General features: G+C 44.0%; 2 long non-coding RNA genes across 2 annotated transcripts; one reads left to right on the top strand and one right to left on the bottom strand.

Annotated features, from left to right (window-relative positions):
* Positions 1 to 8,052: 8,052 nt before the first annotated feature.
* LOC135407540 (uncharacterized) lies at positions 8,053 to 12,667 on the bottom strand. The gene is made up of 3 exons (XR_010426918.1): positions 12,124 to 12,667; positions 8,948 to 9,055; positions 8,053 to 8,764 (listed from the first exon to the last, which is right to left on the bottom strand). It is a non-coding gene; the product is annotated as an uncharacterized LOC135407540 (long non-coding RNA).
* A 108-nt stretch (positions 12,668 to 12,775) lies between these two features.
* On the top strand, positions 12,776 to 17,396 carry LOC135407363 (uncharacterized). The gene is made up of 3 exons (XR_010426842.1): positions 12,776 to 12,857; positions 13,814 to 13,984; positions 17,001 to 17,396. It is a non-coding gene; the product is annotated as an uncharacterized LOC135407363 (long non-coding RNA).
* Positions 17,397 to 18,756: the final 1,360 nt, after the last annotated feature.

The raw sequence follows: 18,756 nt of genomic DNA on the forward strand, positions 1-18,756 counted from the left end.
CCTAATATTCAATCTAAACCTCCCCTGGCCCAACTTGAGGCTGTTTCCTCTTGTCCTGTCCCTTGTTCCCTAGGAGCAGAGCCTGATACCCCCAATTGGCTCCACTCTCCTGTCAGGGAGTTGCAGAGCCAGAAGGTCCCCCCTGAGCCTCCTTTTCTCCAGGATGAGCCCCCCCAGCTCCCTCAGACGCTCCTGCTGCTCCAGACCCTTCCCCAGCTCTGTTCCCTTCTCTGGACACACTCCAGCCCCTCCATGTCTTTCTCAAAGTGAGGGGTCCAAATTCCTAATCAACACATTGGCCCCTCATGAAGTTATTTCTTCAGTGTAAAAATATAAGTTTTTATGAATAACTTTGTGAGAATTTTAACCCTGAAAACTCTGACACACCTGTGTCTGCACAAGTCAACTACTGTTCTAGCCAAAGCAGATATCTCTACTGAAGGAAAAACCAAATCACTTTCATGTGATAGTCACTTTGACCATGGCTTTAGGTGAAGTCTTCTTTGAAGACCTAGAAGAGAATCTGGACAAAGTCAAGGAGACAGGCTTGGACCTGAGACAGGGCATGGCCTGAAGCTGTGTCAGGGGAGGTTTAGGTCAGATGTTAAAACAAGGTTCTTCCCCCAGAGGGTGGTTGGGTGCTGAACAGGCTCCCCAGGGCAGTAGTCAAAGCACCAAGGCTGACAGAGCCCAAGAAGAGTTTGGATGATACTCTCAGGCTCATGGTGTGACTCTTGGGGATGGCCCTGTGCAGGGCTAAGGGTTGGACTTGATGATCCTTGTGGGTCCTTTCCAACTCAATATATTCTGTGATTCTGTTATTTGACAATGATTGGATTTCCCAGCACCAAATCCAATGCTGAAAGTATTCATAGACAGACCACATCAAAAATCAAAATTTCTCAAGCGTGTTTTACTGTGCTACCACAAAGCAAGTATTTCTTCTAAGCCAGTTCCTTTCCTCCCTTCAAGCCTTCCCTCCCTAAAAGCTGTTGAATTGCCTCTCTCTTTTTTTTTTTTTTTTTTTTTTTTTTAACTTTCCTTTGCTCATTCCCATAGCAAGAGTGGAATTGATTTTTGATACTATCCATTTTGTTTGTCACAGATCGTCTTCCACTTCCCCCTGCGCATTGCTGAAATATCACCCGCAAATGATTATTCCTATCACTGCAGCCAACGCTTCGCCCGGGGCAGGGAATCTTCCCGCAGCAAAAAAAAAAAAAAAAGAAAAAAAATAGAGAGTGGCCGCATAATTGAAGGCAGAAACACCAGCACCTGTAGCCTGAAAATGTTAATAAACTACCAGAGGTCCCAGGAAAGTTAAATACTGGGAGGGATGTCAGAACCGCGGCGTGATTAGTGGAACTGAACGACAAAGAGCACCTGCCTAAGGCGCCGGCACGGGGAGGATCAGTCTCCCTCTGACATCCCAACATGCCATCCGCCTCCCGGGATGGGGTTTCCACTGCAGCTTTGCTTACAGGGAGGCAATCAGAGCAGGGGAAGCGTGCTTGTATTGACACAGAGCTTGTTTTCTTGGCCACGGGTTTGGGGGCTGAAGGCTGATACACTTATGCGACAAAGGATCTTGAGCTCGGTGTCGGGGTCACACGTGTGTCGTGTTTCCAAGCCTCCTGTTCAACAAATGCATATATTTTTCGATCATTCAGGTTTTGCGTTGTGCTGAAGAGTCACAGTGCGCTTCAGAGACATGCGAATTACAGTCATGTATTGTATGCCCAGGCTAAAAAAAAAAAAAAGGGAGATTATGTATGAATACATGTTCTTATGAATGGAAGATGATTACTATGTATGAAAGATGGTGTATGAAAAAATATTCTCATGCGTTTATGCTGATTTGTTCCTAAGAGCCAGCCACATCGCAACCTCTACAGGCAGAATTCTTCCTACAGAAACAAATTCCTTATATGCATGTGTGACTGCATGCATGTATTTTACAAGGGTATGTAGTGAACAAAACAAGGGGGAGTGGCTTCAATCTGACAGAGGGCAGGGTGAGATTGTATTTTGGGAAGGAATTCTTCCTTGTGAGCGTGGGGAGGCCCTGGCACAGGTTGCCCAGAGAAGCTGTGGCTGCCCCATCCCTGAAAGTGTCCAAGGCCATGTTGGATGGGGCTTGGAGCAACCCGGCATAGTGGAAGATGTCCCTGTTCATTGCAGGGGTTAGAACTAGATGAGATTTAAGGTCCCTTCCAACCCAAACCATTCTGGGATTCTATGATTTATATGTGTAGAGATGCATGGATATCATGGCTTGTATGCCAGGGGGTTAGTTTGGGGGAATTATACATATAGGCTGCACTATACTGTGCTATGTTCATTATGTTTTATATCATATGTATTATATCAGAGGTTGGTTGACCCTTGGGCAGTGTGGTAGCTTTGCTTGAGTAAAGACTGAGAGCCACTTACACTTAATAGAGAAATATTCTCATTCCTCCAAAATCCTTTCCTATCCATTCATCATTTACGTGCTATTTCAGCCCTGACTTTTTTCTAGCTTTGCATACAGAGCACGTACTTCTGTGTGCACACATATGCACGTGTGGCTATTTGCACACACTATCTCTGTAGGTGGTCTCAAATAGGTGATCTGCTGGACCATCTGAATTTGTAGAACTATTTGCTCAAAATGGGGTTGGAAGGCCCAGGTTTTGGCTGTGCTTGCTGCAGAGATGCACGACTGTAACACTGGTGTGAGGTGTCTGGGTGAGAATGGCCAGGCAAGGATGAAGGAAGGATATATTAACTGTGATTTCTATGCATGCTTCCCTGGCAATTAACCCCACTTTTCCCCCAGGGAAACAAGGAAGGTCTTCTCCCCCTTATTTTACCACCCTTCCTTTCCTTGCTTGCTTGGTTCCCTTCTTTCCTTTAGCAGAGTATCTCTAATCATTGCTTTGCATCATTATCATTATCTCTTATTATGATCTTTAGTTACGATGTCAAAGAGGAGAAAAATGAGCTCAGTTTTCTGGCATCTTAACACATATTGATTTTAACAGCAGCTGCCACGAGACCTTCACATATGATGGATTGCTGCTAGACTGATGCAAAAAATACCCACATGAATAAAAATATTTACCGAAGAGAATAATCAGCAATTGCATAACTGCATTTAAGACATTATCATATTGACCAACAGTGCAGGCAAGCTCAGGGGGTGATCTTAGTACGTACTAATATCAGGATAAGCTTTAAGAGATTGCATTAGAGACCCTGTTTCAGGTACTTATGTCCATAACTAACCCTTGGCTTCTTGGGAGCTTCCTTGAGCCTGGAAAATGAAATATCCCAGTCTAAGTGCAGGGCACCTTGCTGCTGCCAGCCTTTGCTGTTTGGATGACAGAGGAGGCTGGAGACAGGTGGGGGTTGGCTGCTTCTCCCAGGTAACGAGTAATGGGACAAGTTGAGAGAGGGGAAAGTGTAAGTTCAGTATCAGGAAAAATTTCTTCACTGATGGTCAGGCACTGGAATGGGCTGCCCAGGGCAGTGGTGGAGTCACCATTCCTGGAGGGATTTAAAAGCCGTGTGGATGTGACACCTGGGGACATGGGTTAGTGGTGGGCTTGGCAGCACTGGGGGAACAGTAATGAATTTTAGAGTGCTTTTCCAACCCAAAAGATCCGATGTCCAAAGCCATTAGCATCAAATCTCTGGACTCAACCCTTGCATCCAAAAAAAAAAAAAAAAAAATCCAATATCATAAAATTTTTTTTTCAGGATTTCTTTCCTATTCTTTCCTATTCTTTTCTATTCTATCCTGGAGGCAACCTCAGCCAATCCTCTCTGAATTGTATCTTTCCATCTTTCAAAGGGACCTCCTGTTTCTTACAGAGTGGGGATTGGAACTATTCCTGCTTTCTTTTTCTGTTTTCATCCATCTGCACCAGCCTGGCAACCGGCAAAAACACACATATAAAGATGTCTTAATCTTAAATATAATTAGATGTAATACCTCACGCAGCGTTGTATGATTAGTAAAATATATGATCATTAGTTATTAGATTAATGTGTCTACTTGTGTAACTGAAAGCCATTTGCAGCCAGAAATGAAATAGCTCAATTTGCTGTAATTGACTTATCTCCCATAGAGATTAGTACACTTGCTGCTGAAGAAGGTTTCTTCAAATGCTGGAAGCAGCTGCGTGGAGAAGCTGGATCCTGTTTTCTTTGGAAAGCACCTACCCCGCTGGAGGCAGAGATATCGGAGGCGAGGTCTGGAGGATCAGCCGAGCCGTAATTAGGACTGCTGGAGTGAGGGCTGCTGTGTTTGGAGGGGGGCAGTACACGAGGATGCCTTTTTTGGGAACCTGCAGGACGTGGATCCGACCTGCCGTTGGGTGACCATGAGAGACGCAACAACCTTTCACTCCCCGTGGACGCCAATCCTGTTTGTGCCAGTGCAAATGAAGGGCAATTTCACACACACACACACACACACACACAGAGGGAACGAGCCTGAGAAAAGCAAGTGGCAATGTTTGGGTCCTTGCACACCCCGGCAAAAGGCTCAGCACACGAGAGCAGCTGCACAGTAGCAAACCCTGGGCAGGGTATCTGCAATGCGGGTCTCTCATCCCAGCTCCTCCCAGGGGTGCCAACAGCAGCTCGGTGGGTGAACACACTCAGAATAGGGAATTGGGAGCACGTCTCTTCTGGCTACGTGGGATTCTGCCCTTAAATTATCTGTTGACACCTCTGACATTGTGAGGTGCTGTGGGGCCCCACAAATCTCAACTTTTGCTGCTGCCTCTTCTTCTCTCTTTTTTTTTTTTAAATAGGTTTTCTTATGGTTTTCTTAATTTATTTTTTTTTAGCCACAGCAACTAAGCGAACCGTTCAAATTGAAACACTGAAATGAACCAAGCTGAACAATAAACTAAAAGATGCCTAGAGCAAGTTGAGCAATAAACAGGTTTTTAATTTTTTTTCCCCCTTCCATCTCGGTGGTGTCTGTCTCTGATAGATGATGTGACAAAAGAAGAATCCTCAATAAATTCTAAATTCTGAATACTAAATCAGTGAGCGAGAGCAGGCATGTGAGATGCCATCCCAGCTCATAAGTGGCTTTGCTGCTGTGATACCACAATGCTACTGCCCCATGGGGCTGCAATGGAGGTGCAGCTGGACAGAGGCATTGAATCCATTCACCTGTGATGGTTTTATCCAACCTACGCCCAGCCCAAGTCCATAACCCAGGTGTGACTGAGGCTTTTCCCACTGTACCCCGGCAGGAGTCTCAAAGGGAAAATATTATTCATAGATTTTAAGGCCAGGAGGGGATATTTTGCTCAGCTCTGACCTCCATTATAACACAGGCCAGGGAATTTCAGAGAGCGATTCCTGCAGGAGGAACAAATGGGAGGCATCAGCTCCTGTGTTATTTCATCTCATGCAGGATGTAAAAAGGCTGTGATTTCTACTAAGGGATGCCAGGGAGAAGGAGGACCTGTGAGGCAGGCACTGAAGGAAAAGAAAGCCTTGAACTGGAAGTGCACCGAGACCATCTGTGTGAACTCAATGTTGTCTGTTCTCTCTCACCTTTCAGGGGGGCTGAGCGCTGTAAAAACGTTTGCCCTTGGGAAAACTGTGTGGTTCAGGAGAAATTAAAAACAGGGGTTTTTTAAAAGCATTGTCACCGTCTTTGCCTCAGAAGGACCTAAATGTGAAATAGTCCCACAAGGGATGTGATACAGCGTAAAGGGAGATGCTGGTAGTCACACACAGCTGTGCATTAGTCTTGGGACAGGCTTGTGCTTTGGACTTCAGTTTGCAGCCTGCTTTGAAGAGAGCTGAGGTGCATTTTCCTTCTGCAGCACCTTCTATCCTCTGGTTGTCCTGCCCGAGTCAGGACGGAGCAGCTTTTCCTTCTCGGGTGTCATGCAGCCTCTCTGGAAGGAGCCATAAATTCCTGCAGAGGACACTCTCTAATCTTTGGTGCAGAGCTTCAGCATAGAGTTGTGTCTCACTCCAGCTCAGCCTGCCTGCATCTATTTATTATCCCTGTGGTTTTCCCATGGAACTTGTTGGTATCCAGAAGTTTCCACCTCCAATGAGCAAAACTCTTTGGTTTAACTGGAGAAACCCAGCAGCCTGGCTGGAGTCTCACCCTGAATTATTTTCGTTCCACTGAACTTGCAGCTCAGCTTGAAGCTGACACAGTCAAATGTACATGAGCACAGCCCAGATTTGCAATTGAATCCATCAAGCTGTGCATGGCTCTGCTGAAAAACCCACGGCTGAGATGAGCTCAAACTTAATAATTCAGGCATTCAGCTTCCAACCCACACTTCATCATGGTCCTGCTCTGATCAGGACTGGGGCTCTCCTTTAGCTCATGAAAAGTGGAGTTCTTTGAAACTCAGAGTAAGGTTTTTGTCTAAACTCAGTCTGTAGATCCAAATTAATCTTTACAATCTGTCTACATGGGTAAATCAGAATGACTTGCTTAAGCATCACTGGGGAGTCGGTGCAGAGACCTCAAGTTGGCTTGACGTGGTTTGTTGGAGGAAAATAGGTTTAGCCCAGCCTGCAAACTAATGGATGATTTGTGAAACTCAGAGTGACAGGGAAGAATTTGAGCCTCTCTCCTTCAGGAATATTCCCATGGCTTGCACATATCGCCTTGGTGTGGTTAAAATGCATGAGCAGACAATGATAAACTAAATCAGGCACCACTACAAACACGACAAATAAGCCATGATGCCAAATGCACATTACCTGTAGGTACTTTTGAACTATTGCTGCCATCAGTTCTGCTGCCAGGCTGTTTTCTGAGGATAACCCAGGTATTACCAGATTTATCACCTTTTCTTCCTCATCCCATTTTTCACGGCCAAACACATCAGCAATTCACCAGCTCAAAGACCACTACCATTGGGGGGGTTATTTGCATATTCATATCTCTTCTGAATAATTTTGCCATGTTACTTTTTCATATTTAGATAACAAATATTACTGCAGCTCCCTTCCCCCATTATTTGACCAGCACCATAAAGCATGATGGAAACTGGTCTGTGGAACACTGCTTGGAAGCACAAAGCAACTCGGGTGTTGGGAAAGCTGGGGTACAGCAAAGTGACCCATAAATCCTGCCTCATCTCACCTTCCTCTTTAGGTGTGACTTACTCAAAAAAAAAAAAAACAAAGACTTGGAAATATCTCTGAAAATGAAACTCCTCTATGTACAGCCTGTGAAATGAAAGGCAGTTCTTTTGCCTTGCTGGAAGAAATGTCCTACAATAAAGTTCCCATATGCCAGTGATGTCCAGCAGCTGTGAGTGAAAACAAGGCTATTCTGGGTGCTGACAGGGAAACATCCCATCAAATTAAATAAAACAAACAGCTAATATGAAAAGAACAGTGTTTCCAGCCGTTTTTTAAGATGGGAGCCTGAGAAAGTGGGATTGCCGTGAAAGCAGGTCTGTGGCAGTACCAGGAGCTGAATCACAGAATCATTTGGGCTGGAAGGGAACTTAAATCTCATCTCATTCCAAACCCTGCCATGGGCAGGGACACCTTCCACTAGACCAGGTTGCTCCAAGACACATCTAACCTGGCCTTGGACACTTCCAGGGATGGGGCAGCCACAGCTTCTCTGGGCAACCTGTGCCAGAGCCTCACCACCCACACAGGGAAGAATTTCTTCCCAATATCCCATCTAACCCTGCCCTGTGGCAGTGGGAAGCCATTCCCCCTTGTCCTGTCCCTCCAGACCCTTGTCCAATGTCCTTCTCCAGTTCTCTTGAAGCCCCTTTAGGCACTGAAAGGGGCTCTAAGGTCTTTCCAGAGCCTTCCCCTCTCCAGCCGAAGTCCAGATATTCCCCCTCCTGTTCCTGCAATCTCCAGCCCAGGGATACTCAAAAGCAAAAGCCACTTCTCATTTTCCTTTGGACAAGTGGGTGGGTTCAGCAGAGCTGGGAGACTGGAAAGGAAAGGTAATGGAGATTTTACAGCCACAGAGCTGATATAGCTGGAGATAAAGGCGTTGCGAGCTCTGGTGTCACAAACTTTATTGCAAGGCTGGTGTATATAAAAGAAGAAACACAACACGGTTTTCAGACAGATAAAGCAGAGCTTTAAAACCTGGCAGTCAGCACAGAAATAGCTGATTTTTAATTCACAGGTGGTGAAAAGAAAGACATTATTAAGAAAAAGGGCCAAAAAAAGAAAATGCAATAACAGATGAACTGCATTAAACGGGCCTGCCCGGAAAAGGAGGATGGGGGTGCTCCTGGTTAGTTTTAATTTATGTCATAATAATGGCCCATCATTATCCATCAGGACAGGCTAAAGGGCTGACACCAAGCTGGAAGCAATGTGCCAGGCACAGGCTGTTCTCCACTTGCCCAAGGCTGGTGGAGAGATGTGAGGAACCACCTTAATTCATCACTGCCTCTGCCTGGTAAATACACAGGTTCTTCTGAGAAGATAAATAGTCAATAGCTATTTTCTATTCCTACTCCTTGTGCCTTTCAGGAATGTGCATATCTCTATCATACTCCCCTTCAGCTGCCTCTTTTCAAGACATCTCATATAGTGTTGGATACTTGTGATACAGAAATCTTATTCCAAATCCTAATCTGTCCATTGTTGCCTTCCACAGTATCTTTTTCAGAGACCAAGCTATCAGATTGCCACAAAGGATGACCCATTCTCATTCACTCCTCTGGAAAAATCGCATGGGCTTGAGACTTCTTTTGTGTTTTATGCAGGGTTATTGCACAGGATCCATTTATTTCTGTACCACAAGGATAAACAAAGATATAATTCTTTCTTCTCTGTTAAATTTATATGCTCGTATTTACTGCTTCTGATTTGACAGGATTAGTCTCACACTTCACAAAATTTAAAGCATCTCTGTTAGGTATAGAAATTCTAACTATCAATACAGGAATAAAGCTGCTTAATAAAATATCCATACCTCCAGCTGTCCATTCCCCAGTGCTAGTGGTCTTTAAGAGCTCCTTTATCCAGGATGAGTTGAGGTGCGAAACCCCTTTCTCCCCATAGGACAGAACTGGGAAATCATCTGTGCCAAGCCAGAAGGGAATAGAAAATGTCATAGGGAAAGAAGTAATATTCACACAAGGCAACTCTCCATGATTGGTAAGATCAAAGACAACATCCATTTTACAGGTAGAAAAACATATTTTTCTTTTTTTCAGTAGTGCCAAAGAAGGGTGAGGGTAGGAGGTGAGTAGTCAAGGACTGGAATGCAGCCAAAACCAAGCTCTTACCAGAGACACCTGAATAAGGAATTAATTATCCCTGGCTCTTCCATAGGACTTGGCACTTCCCAAGCTAAATCAGTCCCCTGCCAGACATGAATCTCTTTAACCCTTACTCTGGAAATTGTATGTTTAAAGTTACATAGGCACTCAAAGACATTAGCAGAAATTTGGGAACAGATCCATGTCCCTTGGAAAGGTGCTTCAGCCAAGAAACAGAGCAGGAGAAAGAGCTGAAGTTGAGAAAAATATTGACCTGAAAAGCTTCTGAATTTGTTCATCGGTGGTTTCATGTCTCTCTAACTTGCACTTGCACAGTTTTCTCCCTCTCCCTGTAGCACCAGGGGATCATTTTGCCTAACTGCTAATGACAGCCTTACTCTGTTGCTGGTTATTAATAATGACACCAATAATAACCATAATAATAACAAGAAAAAATACTAAGTATACAGGATTTTCATCAGATGTGCATTCTTTGGCTGCTCCACTAATACTCTTCTTCCTTTCCTACATCCAAAACTATCATCTTGCCTCCCTTCCAAAGGTGATAAATCACACAAAGACTACCCAGATCTACCTCAGTGGTCAGTTAACTGGAAGCAGAATCTCCTTTTTTCAACTAGAATAAGCAAAGCTGCAACTGCTCATAAGAGCCATCCTAGAATGGGATCCACCTCCATTCAAGGAAGGGTTGCAGCTGAAATGTAAATGAACCAGAGAACTATCTAGGCAGGTGAAATATAATTCCTAGGCAAAGATCCTGGATGCTCCTGTATAATACTGTTTTTTTTCTGAAATCTGAAGAGCCTTCTAGATATCTAGTATAATAAATATTCTACCTTTCTATGTCAGTCATTCACATGGGCCTGGTTCAAAATCTTGTGCTTGACTTAATTTTTATTTTTATTTTAAGGAAGAAAGCCAGATTTTTTTTTTCAAGTCATCAAAAAGGCAAAGATCTACTTTTGCCCCTGATGATTATTATCCATGGTTAATTATCCTCACTGAGAAAAAAATGTATGTTTTGTTTCCAATTTGACATCTTATAACTTCAGTCTCCAGTCCTCAGTTCTTGTTACCTCCTTCCCCACTAGACCAAGGAGTCCTTTGGTACCCACTGAAGGATCAGGAAGAAAATATACTCTCTCATCAATTCTCCTCTATATCTTTCTGATAAGCTGAATAGATCATGTACCTTCAGCTGTTCACTGTGGGACAGCTTTTACCCTTCCATTACTCTAAACTCACACATTCTTTAATAACAGTGCCCTGAGGTCTTTAACCACTGTAAAGAAGGTCACACAGCATAAGGACAGAGCTATGAGGGGCAAAGCATCTCATCAAAGGTGAAAAAAACACCACAGCAACAGTTTGCCCTCTGGAGTGTCAGCTCTAGCATGGTAGAGAAATCCACTGAAAGTTGCTAAATATGGAAAACAGTGAAGCAGGGGCAGAGATTGGAGGCTGGAAGGCACCAGTCAGAGGATGCTCACTTCGTCCTGAGCCTCTTCCCAGGCCCCGTGGGGCAGCACTGCTGAAAATAGACTAACACAGACCTTTCATCAGAGGCCACACTTCCAGTCCTGGGGGCAGTTCTGGGCCCCTCAGGACCAAAAAGACATTGAGGGGCTGGAGCGTGTGCAGGGAAGGGAACAGAGCTGGGGAAGGGTCTGGAGCAGCAGGAGCGTCTGAGGGAGCGGGGGGGGCTCATCCTGGAGAAAAGGAGGCTCAGGGGGGACCTTCTGGCTCTGCAACTCCCTGACAGGAGGGGGGAGCCGGGGGGGGTCAGGCTCTGCTCCCAGGGAGCAAGGGACAGGATGAAGGGAAACAGCTTCAAATTGCACTAGGTGGGGTTTACATTGGATACTGGAAAAATTCTGTCACAGAAGGGGTTGTCCAGGCCTTGGCAGAGGCTGCCCAGGGCAGTGTTGGAGTTCCTATCCCTGGAGGGATTTAAATGCAGTGTGGATGTGGCACTTGGGGACATGGGTTAGTGGTGGCCTTGGCAGTGCTGGGGAATGGTTGGACTCGATGGTCTTAGATGACTTCTCCAACCTAAGCAATTCTGTGATTCATTTGACCCAGCATGGTTTCTCTTACACTTTCACATCATGTCAGTGTACTCATCACACTTAGTGTTGCACTGTTCTTGAGCTGACTTTCCCCTGCTATAATCCTAATAACACATCCATTTGCACGTTGCCACCAGCACAAACCACCTACCCTGATTTAAGAGGTGGAGAACTCATTGTTTTCACAGTTGGGTTCTTTAATTATTCTGAGTCCAGCTGGAGAACATCTATAAATACAGACCAGGCTCTGCTGGTGTGTTGAGAGTACAGCACAAGGTGCTAATGCTGCTAATAATTGAGTGCTAATAACTGACGTGCAAGGAGCTGATACTGCAAAACTTTGATCCTATCCTCAAGCTAATGCCAGCAATGTTGGAAAATGCAGAGCAAAGGAGCAAGGCTGTAGTTTGTGTTAAATCAGCCCAAACTGGCATCAGATGAGTTGAATTAGTACACAGAGAGCGTATGAAACATATTTATTTTGTTAATAGAAATGCCTAGTTATATTAGCCCCTTTTTTGCTTATTATTCATAATATTTTTCTGTAATACAGAAAATCAGTTTTTATTTTTAAAATGCAATCAAATTATATTTCCTATTAAAACTTTAATATCAAAACAAATTAACCAATGCTGCAGATTACACATTAGTAATGTAGTTCTGACAATAATTCATGCTCTTCTCGATTCTGTTATGAACTATCACACTGCTAAAGTGCAGCAGTTCATAATATATTCTTAAGGGGAAGTGAAATGCCTTTCATTTTTTGAAGGGAAAAAGTGAATTAGACAGGATACCTCAATGGGAAGTGGTTGGGCCAAATCTACAGATGAAAGTATTCTCAGATGTAAACAAAGCCAGGCCTGTTCCTCCTCTACTAACCTGCTGAGATTGACGGGCTCCTTTTTTTGCAGATGCAAAGACAATCATTTCAGGATACAAACCGCAAGACCAACAGGTTCACTGCAAGACACTGTCCAAGTCCCTGTTGCACAGCAGTGTCTGCTACTCCTGAGACAGTACCTGAAGCAGCTCAAGAGTGGAAAATCTGATTAAGTGGGGCTATTAAGGAAGAAACACTTGGATGTGATTTTGTGCAGGTGGCTTGGTGAAGTAATGCTTTTCCAGGTAAGAGATAGTGCACTAATGCAGAGACAGTGGCGTCCTAAAAACTTTCAAGGTCACTAAGCATGATCTGTCCATCACAGGTTCATCTCCTCCATCCCTTTTGGAGGCAGCTGCTGGCTCACATCTGGCCAGACTTTCTGAAATAGTCCACCCCAGGTCCAGGCTCAGGAGGAACAGGTCAGCTCTGCTCTGGAAGACGTTAAGGAAAGTTCACCTCAGTTGTCCAGGTGAGTGCATGTCATAGAATCATAGAATCCTAGAATGGTTTGTGTTGGAAGGGACCTGCAAGCTCATCCAGTTCCAGTCCTGTGCCATGGGAAGGACACCCTCCAGTAGACCAGGTTGCTCCAAGCCCCGTCTAACCTGGCCTTGAACAGGTCACCTTGATCAGTCACATCCTCAGGTACCTGAATTTGTTCCCACACCACCAAATGGGGCTCATATGGAGGAAGGAGCATCACTTAAAAAAAAAAAAAAAAAGAAAAATTAAAAAAAAAAAAAAATAAAAAAGGGAAGAGATACAGTAATTCTCAGAATAAAAATTCCAAGCCAAGCAAAGACTTGCAGTAAGGAGAAGGCACATCAAAAGCAAAACTGAGCAACCTGTTTCCTGTGGTGAAAACAGGGACGGGGAAGGTGCCTTGTGATGCAGCCAAGAGGAGACCACATCGACAAGAAGGATGTTACATCCACAGGAAACAAAACAAGGTGGTTTGCAGGCTGGCAGTGAGCAACATGATCGATACATTTGTCTGCCCCATGAGTCCTGCTTTGAGCAGAAGGGTAGAAGTCAGTACCAGGGCTGGAAGGACCCAAGGCATGGAAGGACCAAGGTCTGGAATTTGTTCCTTTGCTCAAGGACATTCTCTCTGGCCAAGATTTAGGGCTTTAGAGCCCTGATTTGCCAGCGTGCTCTGCTGACTTCTGCATCCTGAGAGCCAAGATCAGGTTCCCAGCCCCTTCTCTGCTCCAAATAGGTGGCCTGCACCTCCCAACCTGAACCATACGTGATGTTAGTTACCTGTTGATGATTGTGATGCTAATTAAAACATACTAAGAGACACACTATAAACATGCACAGCACATGAAGGAAATTAGCCAAGTGAGCTTGTCTCTCTTATTGTGCTTTTATTATGATGCTCCTCGGATGATGTTTTTAAATGAATTTTGAATAGTTTTCTTAATTTGTTTTATTTTGCTTCATGGTAACAAAACTGCCGGAGCCCCACAGGAATGATTCAGAGAAGTGCAATATTATTGGAACATGTCTCCTGCTTTTCTCACTGCTTACTTATAATTAAGCTTTATTGAGGTGTAAAATGAATAACAATTTAAAAAAACCCACGTTTATTGGTCCAGGTGCAAATTCACAGATACTCCAGAAAACTTCGTTTTCCATGACCTCAACAAAACCTTGCTGGTTTCTACCAACTCCCATCAGTTTCTACTAAGGCAGCATCCTGCTCAGCCATATGTCCCAGTGGGACATCTCTTCAGAGCCACTTGTCACTACTCCTTGCACACAGGCAAGTGGAGAGAGTATTCCTGGTTTTTCTGCTTGGAAGCGAGCACACATGACAGCTGTAGCTGCTCCCCATAGCACAAAGGTCCTGGTATCAAACCTCACTTTTTCCTGCCCTTGGTGGGAATCAAGGCTCTGCTGTGAAAAGCAAAGTGGGAAGCAATACCTTATCTATTGCTGTATTTGCTCCTTTCGTGGACTGTCCTGATGCAGGCAACTACTGCAGACATAATTGTAACTGGAATGCAAGATTTAATTAGTAGAAAAAAGTGGGGGAAACGCAGGAAAAGTGAGTAGGCTTCCCAAAGAGACAAAGTTCTTATAGACCCCAGTTTATCCCGGTTTTAGACGTTAGTGGAACCAGTTGTGATCATAACTCAACACTACCTTTAGCTCACCACTGGTCCAGGCTTTGACTTCCCATTCCTGGCCTTTGACAGTCTTTTCATTGGGGAATATTTGGCTGCACCATTCAGAGAGATGGCTGGCTCTGTTTTGGGGGGTTTTGGGGGTTTCACTTTCTTTAGGGAATGTTTTCTTGGCAGGCACAGAAAGCACGTCTGCACGTTCAAATGGGTTTCCCAACCTGTAGCATAGTTCAAAGCCAAATCCCAGAGTGGTCAGCAGTCCTTCTGCTCAATCTGGGATTTTAGCACTTACAGCATCCATTTTAGCACCGTGCTGCTCCCCCAGAATGCAGCACTAATGGATTACTGTGCATTACGTCCCTCATTACTGCTTAAATATTTATCAGAACGTTATGTATTTAGTGGCTGGGGGAAAGAGGCAATCCTGCATTTTGCCATACAAAAGGGTTAATTACAGACTGGATAAGTCTCCATGACTTAAAAATTGATAAAACAGATAGAGAGATTAACAGGAGAATGTGTTATTTACAGCTAAATAAACATTCAGCTGCATAATCCCAAGCTGGGATTTCCCCATAGGAAAAACAACTAAAGTCAGTGTTTTATATCAATGGTCTACATTTGTACAGCAGGGGGAAAAAAAAAACCAGAAGGCTGGTTTCTACTGTCTGAAAACAAACAAGTTGCTCATCTGAGGCAGCTTCCTACCCCGGGGCTGGTGTTCTTGGAAATATTTGGAGGAGTTTGTTAAGAGCAGATTTGCTCTGGCCTCAACCTGACAGTATGGAAGCAATTGCATCTCCATCTTTCCCTGCTATTCATGTGCCTCTCTCCATCTTTTTCAACACTGAATCTTGAATTTTTAAATCTATTTTCAGTCTACACTTCCCTTAAAACCATGCTCGCAAGTTGTTTCCATGGGTGCCTGTCATACCCGTACTGTCTATCACTGCTGGAGGCAAACACGTGTGCTAGAAGAAAAAAGTCAGAAACCAACGTTTAACATGAAACAATGCAAACCCCTGTTTGCACTTCAGCAGGAATTCTTTCCCTGATGATAATCCCACCACCACCACTTCCGTTGCTGCACTGGTCCACGTGTTACACACATGTAACACACACATCACTTGCAAAGACGGGCTTATTTACAATTAAAAACCTTACTTAAGTTTGGGTTCTTCAGCAGACAAAAGACACCAGAAAACCCAGTTGTTCGTGGAATTCAGCCAATGTTTGTCTCATAAAATAAGTTCTTAAGGTAACTTATACTGGCACTGTGAAATATTGTTCATTATAACGGAGCAGCTGAGATAATGTTGTTTTCTAATTTCCCTTTCTCAGTCAGAAATTAAATAAAAAGTCATGTCTAAATTACAATACTGGATTGAACGCAGACAAGGACCCCATGCGGGGAGCTTATGATATATCCTTCCCACGTTTTATAGCCATTAAAAAAGATTATAGGATTTTTTTTCCTTTTCTTTTAGGCCATTTACATTTGTTCTGAACTCTCACTGTGTTTTATTTGAAGCTCTTAAAAGTGCCAATGTACATAATAAGTCAATCAAGAAGTTAAATTAAGAAAAAAAACAAAAACATATTGACTTGTCTGTACCAAACATGCACTTGGAAATCTGAACTCCACCACCTAATGACTTTCTGACTTTGCAATAAATATCACTGAGCAGGGGTGGCTGAGTTGTTCTGCACAAGGAAGTGCATTTATAATCTGATTAAGAGGTCTTCTATCTTAGCACAACCCCAATAATGGGGTGCTCTGTGCTCTTCCCCACCAAAGCATCCATTAACATCTGCAGAAATGCTCTGTGGGGGCTGGACTGCTTCTAACAAAGCTTTCCAGCCTCAAAAAAGCTTTCCTTGTCGCTACTGATTTCTGTAATGCCTGGTTTGCCCACGCCCGTGGGGGGTCACAGAGCAAATCCCACAGGGCCAAGTGCCCCTCTGTGCCACTAACCCCTCTGCTGCCCTTCATCTGCTGCCTCCCTGATTCCCCCAGACCCCAAAATCCTCCTGCACAGGGCTCGGCCGTAGCAGTTTGGTCTGCACAGCTTTTCAGCTGCTTTCCCAGCTGCCTGATACCCACCCACCACCCTATGCCCAGCTTTTCCCTACCTCATGGCTCTCCTCCTTGCTCTGGCTGCCATCTCCTCCTGGGACAACACACCGCTCCTTTCCTCACAGGGGTATCGAGTCATTCAAGGTCATCTTCCTCTGCTGTTGTTATTCTGAGCCTGCAAAAGATTTTTGACAAGGTAGAAATTGATTCTTCCTTTTCAACCCTGCAGATTTCCTCTTTTTCCACAGATTTTCAAAGCCAAACCTCTTCCTCCCTTCTCAGTTCCAAGAGCATTTCATGAATCCTTCTTCACTTTGGCAGCTCGTCTCAGAGCTGGTGGCATCAAAGGACCTTGAGGCAGGTTTCTCATGAGGCTTCATTAGCTGAAGGTGGGATTTATCTCACTTTCACACCAGAACAACATCTCAGGCCAGACCAGTCAGCTGGGCTCTCTTCCAGTCAATAAAGAGAAGAAGGCAACTCCAGAGGCAGATTTACCCAATCAAATTGGGTTGACTCTTCTTAAAAATGAGTCACCTTTCTTCTGAAAGCACCTCTTTCTTTCCACTGATTAGGAAGGCATCCCAGGCTGCCAGATTGGACTTGACTATTTAGCTTCAGGAAGGTGGGCACCTGGCCTTGTTTTTCCATGAAGATGCTTTGCTGTTGGAAGTGTGATTTCTTGGACAGACCTCACAGCACTGTAGCTGCACAAAGCTCTCCTCACATGCTGCATCAGCAAGGTCAAGCCACTGGGAAAATTCTTGTTCATATTATTATGTTGGTCCTTTACCGACAGCTCACATCAGAAACCTGATGCTTTCACTGGAGTTTGACACCATTTGCTTCCTACTGCTTGCCTATCCTTGTGAAAAATTGCCGTGTTTTGCTCCAGAAGTGGCTGCATTCCAGTGGAAGGTGAAGTGCTCCTGCATGTGGATTCCTGGACTTTGTTCAATAAACATAAAACTTTAATATTGTGTTTGGATTGCTGCAAATGGAAGGTGCTGTGTTACCCTAATGCATTTTCTGGGAACATGAGCCCGCTCTATACCTCGGGACTCAATTAATTAAAGAACATTAAATACAGTACGAGGTCTTCTTCTGAGTGGCACAAACACCTGCACTTCATTGTGCAACTTGTGCCTCTCATAATAGCTACAGAGATAGCTAAGGCCTAATCCAAAACCTGTTAAAGTCCGTGGAAAGGTTCCCATTTACTTCAGCCTGGCTTGGATCAGACACCAAGGCAACATCGTGAGGATAATCAACTCGGAAAGTAAATCACAACTAATTTGCAAGTGGGAAAACTTGGAGGGAGTCAAACAGTTGAGCTCCAAGCCGTAGGCTTTGAATATCTCTGGGTACTGTGAACAAAGGATGTGAGTAAAGTCTGAGTAAAGGACTTCATGATTAAATAGCTGTAAGGTTGCACTCCAGAGATGTTTTCTTCTCTCACTGAAGCTTGATGGTTTCCAGCTCCAATACTGTGTAGTTTTGCTACTAAGCAAAAGATGCTTCAGTCTGCAGAGGAGGTATTTATGCTAATCCATTGTAAAAACACAGATTTTCAGTTCCCTAATTCCCCTGTCAACAGGTTTCAGTACACAGTGGGAAAGATTAACTAACCCCATTTTACAAGACTGTCAGACCAGCCAATGAGTTATCTTGTCAACACAACAAATAATTACTGTCTGTGCCTGATTAAAAGGTCAAGGAGCAACTAGGATGGCACCAAAAGTGAGATCAATTCATTTTCTTTAGACCAGTCCCTCACGGTACCAACCTATGAGGATACAACCTATGGTGACCTATAAGCAAATACTTTGTCCAAAATTATTCCTCAAGTCTTGTTCTTTAGATCTTGTTTGCCCCTAAATGGAATATATGAAACCAGCAAAAGCTGTAGATCACTATTTTTTTTTTCCTCAGGGAAACCCTGTACATCAAACAATTTAAGCAGCAAGCATAGGCTTGGCTCAGATTATTTGGTGGTTATTTCATTTGGCTTTGCAAAGAGATGTTTTGCACCTCCTTCCTCACCTGTGTTTATGCAGCAGTTTCCAGCAACAGCCAAGGACCCAGCCAAGAGGAACTTCTCCTGTAGAAACATGGAGAAATGTTAGTCCTTAACAAATACAGTGATACAGGGTAAGGATATGTTCCTGCCCATGGCAGGGGGGTTGGAACTATATTTAAGGTCCCTTCCAACCCAAACTATTCTGTAATTCTATGATGGCTTAATTCCTTCTTCTCGCTGTCATCCCCAAGAATTATGTCTGCTACTGGCTCTAGAAGTAAAATAATTTTCATGCATTTCTACCCTAAGTATTCA

The sequence above is a fragment of the Pseudopipra pipra genome, chromosome Z (assembly GCF_036250125.1).
Source record: "Pseudopipra pipra isolate bDixPip1 chromosome Z, bDixPip1.hap1, whole genome shotgun sequence".
NCBI lineage: Eukaryota > Metazoa > Chordata > Aves > Passeriformes > Pipridae > Pseudopipra > Pseudopipra pipra.